At 33.5% G+C, this 7,402-nt stretch overlaps 1 pseudogene; it reads right to left on the bottom strand.

The window, feature by feature from the left end:
• Nucleotides 1–4,164: 4,164 nt before the first annotated feature.
• Nucleotides 4,165–5,958, bottom strand: LOC128566809 (probable ATP-dependent RNA helicase DDX52; annotated as a pseudogene).
• Nucleotides 5,959–7,402: the final 1,444 nt, after the last annotated feature.

Genomic DNA, 7,402 nt, shown 5'->3' with positions numbered 1-7,402 from the left:
GCTTTGTAATGAAGATAAAGGAATTTATTTAATCCTGGGTTCCTATGGCTTCATTGAGGGCTACCCTCCTGTTCTGTTCAGCAGTATTAGGTGAGCAATGCTTCAATGAAGAACTTTTCATTAGTTTGGTCTTAGACATATTTGGTTGTATTTACTATAGCAGCTATGGGTTCTCTAGTAAGGCATGTAAATTCATCTAAGAATATATGTCAGATGTAATAACTGAAAAAAGGCAGTGGGAAGATTGATAAAGAGGAGAAATGTTATTTGGAGTCCTAAGTTGGTGAAGATATGACAAGGAAGGAGGGTACATTTAATCCATTTCATTTTTGAGCTAGGAAAAACCATTGCAAACTAGTTGTGGAGTTGGGGCCAAGGATTCAAACATACTTATTCATTCCTTCCTTCCTTCCTTCATTCATTCACTCTTTCATTCCACATACTATGTGCAAATTCTGTCCTAGGTGTTGGAGATAACTCAGTAAAAAAAAGAGACCCCAAATTTTCAGACTATCCTTTTCTAAGCCTTAATAGCTCTACTTACTAATTCTTGCTTGTTTTTGGTTAATAAAATCATAATAACATCTTTAGTTGGAGTTGTGATATAAACAAGTAAAATTTCACTGTTGTTTGCTCTTGTAAATTTAGTTTTTTATTAATGTTAAGTGGATTTAGTTAGGGTCCTTTCTGAATAGGAAGAAAAATACTGTACGTGGATTTCTTTGGTCCTTTCTCCCAACTCTGGTTTGGTTCTGACAGCTGAACAAATGGGAATATGTATGAGGCTATAAAATAACTTCTGTTAAAATGTGCAAGATTCAACATTTAAAAGGAATTGCATTTCAATACAAGATAAAAATTTCCAGATTACTTTGAGAATTGGGGCTGTTACTGTCAGTTCTAGTGAAAAAATTCCAACATGCTAAATTACCTGACAAGTTGTGGTGTTTTATGTGCTATATTGATATTAGAGTATTTGTTTTGCTTCAATGGGTACTTAATTATTTGTTTCTTCTTGACAGTGTGCCAGCATTAATTCACAGCATTATGAAGCTACTTTAAACATCCTCTTAAGAGCAAGGGCTGGTTTCTGTAAACCTTGTGCATCATCTGAATGTTTTGTGGTTAGTGTTAATGCATTACATTAGGGTCATGAGTTACCTTTAAAAAAAGAGAAAGTATAGGTTTCCCATCCTAACGGAGATCAGTGTGAATTCACGGAGACAAGTTTCTCAGGTGATGTGTGTCCAAACACAGACACATTTCTTTCCCATTAGCAATTAGCATTTATTTTCTATGCAAAGCAAAAGTTTAAGCCAAAGGCCTTTTTTTTTTTTTAAACATGGAAGGTGCAGAATGCATTTATCCAAAGGTTTTATAAATCCTTTGTTTTTAAAAAGATTCTAGTAGTAGTAGCCAATGGGATAAGTGTGAGTAAATATAGTATTTATATGTTATCTAAATATAACAATTATAAGCTTCCTAATAAGCACAAAATCACAGAATATTAAATGATAATGTTTTTTATTTAGTACTAAAATGCCAAAATCAAAATTTTTTGTTTTGTTTTGCCTGGAAAGTAATTGAGCATATCAGAAAGTTAAAATAATTTTCTTTTGATAGTCATGAGTATACTTTTTGCCCTAAAGAAAATGTTATTCTAGGAATAGTGAAAATTTGCTTATATAGCTACTACCCCTTCTAGTGATGTGATCCCTTACTGTGTAAATGGTGTTTTTTAATATCAAAATGACACTGATGGGTCAGATTTCATGGTCAGAAATTAGAAAGTCTAAATGAAGTTCCATTCTTTCATATAATTGTGTTAGCACTTTTGTAAGGTAATAGTGGTCTTGCTAATTCATTTTTTGATGAATCCTTAAAATGCATTTAAATGTGATTCTCATACTGATGTTCTTCTTTTCTAGGGGTCTCAGTAGAGGCTGGTATTGTGGAAAAATATCTGTGTGAATATATCATCCTGTGATTTTCTAAAGTGGGTATTCAAGAGACACTTATAGAAAGGAAAGAAAAGGAAAGAATACGTTCTCTTACATTCATATGAGGCATGAGTGGTTTTATCTTTTTCCTGTTATAAGGGCAGCAGAGACGAGTTGGTTATAGGTCAAAGAGAATAAAAGAGAAAAATGTTCCAAAATTGATATTAACATTTCGTCTTTTGCGTTCCTTAGAGGTGCTAGCATTTTTTGATAGTAACACTAGTCTTGCCAACAATTATGTGTGGAACTGTACCAATGATTCCTCACGTGTGCCCCATTTTTCTACCTTGTTCACTTTGTGAGGTCAGGTTAGAAAAAAATACTGACAATATCTATACCTAGCTCTTGCTGTTTGGAGGAAGTGTTTTTATATCAGTTCTGTAGCTTTATATGATTGAAAAAGAACATCTTCTGAAAACAGGGGGTCTGTTCAGGAATCTAGGATCTGTATTTGGCAATGATGGCTGACCAGTGCCATTGGTAGGCAGGAGAAGAAAAGGAAAAACAAATATATAGGTAGCATATTCAAATCATATTCAAACCTCAAATTCATGATATTAACTTAGATGAGATTTTTTAGGTTCATTTTAAGAGTTCTCATAGGGAAATAAAAAGTTAAATAATATAGTATTAAAACACTAAAATGTAGTATTAAGACAAAACTAATACATAGTTCAGACAAAATATTTGTCTTTTAGTAAGACCAGTTATATTTTGCTTAGCGTGAATGTACACAATTTTTAAAACGTTTATACAAAAGTTGGTGACTTTTTCTATTTCCCACTGGTACTCTGGAGAATAAAACCAATTGTATCTTGTAGTATTATGTAGAAATTAGCAAATAGAATTTACTGAATGGAATAAGTAGTTCTATTTTTTTTAAGATTTTTACAAAATGTATTTATTTACATATTTCTTATTACCTGCCTTTACACTTTGTCTTTTGTGACTGAAATATTTATTTTTAATATATTTCTTACAGTGTGACAGTCTCCACAAATAAATCTCATCTTGCTTCTAAACTCTAGCTGAATTCTAAACATAAAGTTCTTTGTTTAGGTACTTTGATTGTCAGAGCTGAACTCTGGTATCTATACTGTAGTGATACAGATGTGAAGACATTTAGTGATTATATGTATTTGTTTGGTTTTGGAATATGTAGTTCTTTATGATAAATTTTGGTGGAATTCTTTATGTATTCTTTCATTTTCAGATATTGTTAAGAAAAGAAGCAAAACCAATGAGCACAGTGTAAAAAATAACTATTTGAGTCACTTCTTATGCTATTCTACCTGGCAGTCATCATAGGACTCTTCTCAGAAGAACTAATAATATACTTGAATTGACTGTGACATGTCATATATATGTATATAATACATACATATATACCTACACAAACTGAGTTTTTCATTTATTAAAGAAAATAAGAATGTGATATTGTTCTCAACATAAAGCATTCTATAATATGTTTTATATTAATAAGCAATAATCTTTGTAGATTCTGAATATTTTCCCTTTATCAGCTGTATAAATAGTTTGCAATTTTGTTTTCCCCATTCTGTAGTTGTCTGTTTACTCTGTTGATTGTTTCCTTTACCTGTGTGGAAAGTTTTTAATTTAATTAAGCCCCGCTTATCTATTTTCATTATTGCTATATTTTTTCTTGGGGTCTTACTCATAAATTCTTTGCCCAGGCCAATGTCTAGAAAGGTTTTTCCTGTTTTCTTCTAGAATTTTTTTTTTTTGAGAGTACGTGCCAAGACTTTATTTTGAAATTCTGTTCCAGATGCCACTCCACAGTATACAGCACGTCTTCCTTCATACTTGAAGGGAAAAATCCTTAAGAGTTCACCATATTTGGGTGTTGTTATTTTTAGCATAAGCTTTTGTTCTTCTATAAGAAGTATCTCTCTGGATCCAAATCACAGAAATGTCAATGAATGTTACTTCCATTATATAATAATTTAAAAGTCGCCTATAAATTGAAATTTGACATGATGCACTGATTATTTAGAATCATTCTTCACCAGTCCCATGTGCTTGTAGTTGATTCAAGAATGCTTGGTGTAAGTGGACTGTAAGACTTGAAATAATCCATGACAGTAACTTTCATACTGGGATCATAAAATTATATTTCTGGGGTACTCTTTTAAAAAGTCTGTTTTTAATTTCTATCTTCAAGAACTACTTTCTTCTTGTTATTCTGACTACTGACCTTTTTCCATTTATCCTTAGCTTTTTCCAAGAAATATTTTGGAGTCATACTAATGCTCTCCATTTCCAATGGCTTCTTAATCATCTTTTTCTTTTCTTTGCTTAGTAGTTTTTGGAAGCCTTTTATGTATTCTGGTACAGGACACCCAGCCTGTTGTATAACACTGGCAACACTTCTTAATAATGGTTTATCATCTTCAGTGAAAAATGTAATAGCTTTTCCCTTATGCCCGGCTCTTCCAGTTTGACCTATCCTGTGGATATATTCCACTGAGTTGGTTTGGGAAGTCATAGTTGATCACCAAGTTCACCTTTTATATCAACCCCTCTTGCTAGCAAAGCTATACAAATAAGAACCCAGATTTTTCCTGCTCTGAAGCTGTGGACTGTGTTATCTCTGTTGCTGTGTTCTCTCTGCATGAATAACATCCACATTAATACCTTCATATATGAGCTCATGAAAAAGTTCTTTGGCTCTTTTAATGGACTGAACAAAAACAAGAACAGGTGGATTGAAACCCTTTTTAACAAGTTCTCTCATGGCCAGAAGTTTTCCAGTCTCAGACCCAACAAAGAGAAGCTCTGGCTCTACAATTTCTACTGCAGAATTTCTTGCTCCAATGGATACAGTAATGACATTGTCCAGGTTGAGTTTGCATCACTGTTCAACATCACAGGCAAAAGTTGCACTGAACATAGCTCTTCTGACCTTGTGAGATGTGCAGGCCAGAAAAATGGAAGCCAGCTGGTCTCTAACCCCAATTTTGCCATCTTCAAATAGTTTGTCTGACTCATCTACTACCAGCCATTCAACACTTATTAGGTCTATTCCTGGTGGATCTTACTTTAATAAATAAATCAGTCGATTTGGAGTAGTTACAAGAATATCAAACTTTTTAGATGATTTAGGTCCAAATTTCTTGGCTGCAACTGCCGCTTTGTGGATGATGTGTATCCTGAATCCTGTCCCCTCAGAGATTTTTATTAACTCTCAGTGAATCTGGCTGGCAAGTTCTCATGTTGGTGATATAATCAGGGCTCTGAAACCTTTATTTGCAGGTTGTTTTAGCTGCATTAAAATAGGAATACTAAAAGCCAAAGTTTTTCCAGTAGGAGCAGAAGCCAGAAGTTTCTGACCATGCAACATAACTGGAATAGCTTGCATTTGGATTGGGGTAGGCATTTGGAAGCCTGAATCTAGAATATTTTGAAGCAGCCTAGAATTAATTTTATATTCCTGATCAAGTTGCTGAAATGTAGTAATTGGGTCAGGAAGATCAGTTCATTGGATTTGAATTTTGTGCTTATTCCGGAAGAAGTTTATCTTTTCCTCTCTGAGATGCTCCAATTTTTCTGATGTTAGTTTATTTTCTCCTTTCACTTTTTTTTATCTTCAATCTTTGCATCCACAGATGACATCCACTGTATAGTAGTACCTTCTTCTTCAGAAATAATTTCTGAAGTTATCTTCTTCTTCTTCTTCCTGTTTTGCTCCCTCTTCCTTTCAGTTAGGTTCTCTTCTTTTTTTCTCTTCATTTTGGAGCTCCTGACATGTTTGTGATGCTCTACACTCACCTGGGAAAGACTTCTTGTTTCCAAAAAAGTCCAATCCCTGCAGCACCTCTGAAGAATCAAAGTCATACTTCCTTTTTCCTATCTGGAATCTGGCTGCAACTGCCGAGAAGCATCTCACGTCAAATTTAGCCCCGGTTCCGAGCCGACAAAAGAGATCATGGATGTTCATCTTTTACCCAGAAGGCCCCCTTTCTTCTAGAATTTTTATGGTTTCAAGCTTTACCTGAAATAATTTGTTTTTATCTTAATTTTTTTCATCTTGAATTAATTTTTGTATATGGCAAAAGATAGGGGTCTTGTTTCATTTTTCTGCTTGTAGAACTCAAACAAATCAGCAAGAAAAAAGATAACAAGCCCTTTACAAAGTGGGCAAAGATATGAATAGAACTTTTTTCAAAAGAAGATAGACAAATGGCCAACAAACATGAAAAATGCTCAACATCACTAATTGTCAGTGAAATGCAAATTAAAACCATAATGAAATACCACCTTAAACCTGCTAGAATGGCTGTTAGTAAAAATCAAAAGGCATCTACCAAGGGCCATAAAGTGAGACTCTGTCTCTACAAAAAAAAAAAAAAAAAAATCAAAAGGCAGTAAATACTGAAATAGATGCAGAGAGAAAGGCACACTTATATACTGGTGGGACTGCAAATTAGCACATACCCTATGGAAAACAGTATGGAGATTCCTCAAGGAAATAAAAGATCTCCCAACCAATCCAGCAATCCTGCTACTAGGTATCTACTCAAAGAAAAAGAAATTACATATAAAATATACACTTGAATCTGAATGTTTATTGCAGTACAATGCACAATTGTAAAGATGTGGAATCAACCTAAGGGCCCATCAATTCATGAGTGGATTAAAAAATGTGGTACACATATATATATACTCATTTGTATTAAAGAATGAAATAGTGTCTTTGGCAGCAACGTGGATGAAACTGGAGACCATTATCTTAAGGGAAGTGTCTCAGGAATGGAAAAACAAACACCACATGTCCTCACTAATAATTGGGAGCTAACTGTTGCACACACATAGGCACAAAGAGATAGAAAGGATTGAAAAAAGAAAGGGGGAGGGTGGATGGAGAGAAAAATAAAACTTTCCTATTAGGCAGAATGAACACTATTCTGGTGACAAATGTGCTAAAAGCTCTGACTTAAAGCATTATGTTTATATGGGGTATTCATGTAACAAAAACATTCGTACCCCTTTAATATTTTGAAATTAAAATAAAACAATAACCTATAATAAACATTCTTTTACTATTTTGGAGATTAGAATATGGAATTTTTTTTTGTTACACGTGTTTGTAAATAACATTATTAAGTCATAGTGAATCAAAGGAGCAGGATTTATTTACAAGAGGGTATTGAAGCGACTTTTATTACATTGACATTTCTCCAGCATTGATGCATTTTTTTCTTATGAGTTTTTCCCTTAGGAGCTTTGTAGACATTCTGTATGTAAGTAATTACAAGGCAAACATTTTTTTATGTTGTTATTAAATCATAGCTGTGTACATTGATATGATTATGGGGCATCATTCACTAGCTTCACAGACCATTTACCAAGTTTCACATATAACCTTGTAAGATGCACTACTG

This window comes from Nycticebus coucang, chromosome 15 (genome assembly GCF_027406575.1).
Source record: "Nycticebus coucang isolate mNycCou1 chromosome 15, mNycCou1.pri, whole genome shotgun sequence".
NCBI lineage: Eukaryota > Metazoa > Chordata > Mammalia > Primates > Lorisidae > Nycticebus > Nycticebus coucang.
Note: the sequence above shows the minus strand (reverse complement) of the source record. Positions and strands in the feature narration are given on the sequence as shown.